Here is a 2,557-nt window from a genome sequence, read left to right on the forward strand (position 1 = left end):
GTCACGAAAAAAGACAAAAAGGAAAAAAAAAAAAAGTGACCCCTTTTTCAAAAAAAACACATTGAGGCATAATTGACATAGAACAAACCACATATTTAAAGTACACAATCGGGAAAATATTGGCACGTATATTCTCATAAAACCATCATCACAATCAAGACAATAAACGTAGCCATCACCCACAAAAATTTCCCTGTGACTCTTTGTAATCCCTCTCTCCTGCTCTACCCCTACTGTTGCCAGGCAAACACAGATTGCTTTCTGTGACTATAGCTAAGTTTGCATTTTCTAGAATTGCATGTATAACTGCAGTCATATGGTACATGCTCATTGTCTGGCTTCTAGTACTCAGTATAATTATTTTTAGACTCATCCATGTTGCTGCACATATTATAGTTTATTGCCTTCATACAGCTGGGTGGTATTCCACTGTATACAGCACAATTTGTTTATCCATTCGTCTCTTATCAGACATTTGGATTATTTCCAGATATTACAATGTAGCTGCTATGACCATTCATGTACAAGTCGTTGTGGGAATATATGCTTTTATTTCTCTTAGCTAAATATCTGGAATAGAATGGCTAGGGTATACAGCAGTTATATGTTCAAGAAACTGTCAAAATGCTTCCCAAAATGATTGTACCATTTTATATTCCTACAGTATGAAAATTCCACTTGTTCCATATCCTCACCAATACTTGTTATGGTCTGTCTTTTTAATTTTAGCTACTTTAATAGATGTGTAGCAGTATCTCATTGTGATTTAGTCTGCATTTCCATGAAGACCAGTGATTATGAGCAACTTTTCATTTGCATTATTTGCTATCTTCATATCTTCTTTGGTCAAGTGTCTACATCATTTGCTCATTTAAAAAATTGAGTTATTTTCTTTTCTTGAGATTCTTTTATATGTTCTAGGTGCAAGACCTTTATTATATATACAATTGGTAAACATTTTTTCACAGGCAGTGCCTTGTCTTTTAATTCTCTTAACAATATCTTTCAAAGACCCTATCTTAGCTTTGCTGAAGTCCAATTTATCAGTTTTTACTTTTGTATTTAATTCTCTTGGTGTTACATGAAAGAAATATACCCGAACAAAGATTTTTGTCCTGGGTTGTCTTCTAGAAATTTGTTAGTTTTAGGTTTTACTTTTAGGTCTATCTATGATCTGTTTTAATTTTTGTACATGGTGTGAAGTATACATCAGTGTTTTGTTTGTTTTGCATATAAATATCCACTTATTCCAGAACGATTTTTTTAAAAGTCTATTCTTTCTCTGTTGAATTCCCTTTACATGTTTGTCAAAAGTCATTTGACTATATACGTCCATATGTGTGGGTCTATTTCTGGACTTTATTGTGCTGCATTGATCTGTTACTATGTTTACATCCTCTCACATTGTCTTGATAAGTAGTTTTATAAAAAATCTAGAAATTATAAAGTGTAATCTTTCTAATGTGTTTTATTTTCCAAGGTTTCACCTTGCTTATTCTAGATCCTTTGTATTTCCAGATTTTAGAATGAGCTTAACAAATTCTACAAATTCTACTTTTAGCACTGTTTTGTAGAATTCAGTATACAAGTTTTGCACATCTTGTATCAAATTTACATCTAAGTATCTCATATTTTTTTTGCTACTATAAATGGTTTTGATTTTTAACTTCATTTTCTTTTTCTTTTTTTTTTTTTTTTTTTTTTTTTTTTTTTCCTTTTGTCTTTTTCCGTGTCCGGCAACGGATTGCAACCCTCAGTGTTGCCCCCGTACCGGACCGGGGACCGGCAACGGGATTGCAACCCTCGGTGTTGCTCCCGTGCCTCGCTCAGCCAGTGAGCGGGAACCGGTCTGTATGTGGGATCCGAACCCTCGGGCGGGAGCGCCGCCGCGCTTCCCAAGCGGCGCACTATCCAGTGCGCCACCGGGTCGGCCCTTAACTTCATTTTCTGATTGTTGCTACTGTATAGAAGTGCAATTGATCTTCTAATAAATTGCAATTTTTGTATATTGATCTTGTATCCTGTAACCTTGTTAAACTCATTAGTTTTAGACTTTATGTATTCCATAGGATTTTCTGTATGTTGTCTGTGAATATATCATCTGTGAATAGACTTTTTTTCACTTCTTCTTTTGTTATCTGGAAGACTTCTATCTTTTTCTTGCCTAATTTCCCTGGCTAGAAACTCCAATACAATATTTAATAGAAGGAAACATCAGATATCCTTGCTTTGTCTCTGATCTCAAGGGAAAAGCATTTAGTTGTTCATCATTAAGTACAATGTTAGCTGCTGGTTTTTCTTAGTTGCCCTTTATCAGGTTGAGGAAGTTCTCTTTTATTCATACTTTGCTGAGTTTTTATTAGGAATGTTAAGTTTTGTCAAATACTCTTTGTGCATCTATTGAAATGATCATATGGTTTTCCTATGTTAGTCTGTTAATACAAGGAATTACAATTGACAAATGTTCTGTTAGCCCAAATTTTCACTGAGATAAACCTCAGTTGGTCATATGTATTATCTTTTTTTTTTTTTTTTTTTTTTTTTTTTTTTTTTTTTC

This window comes from Galeopterus variegatus, unplaced genomic scaffold, assembly GCF_000696425.1.
Source record: "Galeopterus variegatus unplaced genomic scaffold, G_variegatus-3.0.2 Scaffold5273, whole genome shotgun sequence".
NCBI lineage: Eukaryota > Metazoa > Chordata > Mammalia > Dermoptera > Cynocephalidae > Galeopterus > Galeopterus variegatus.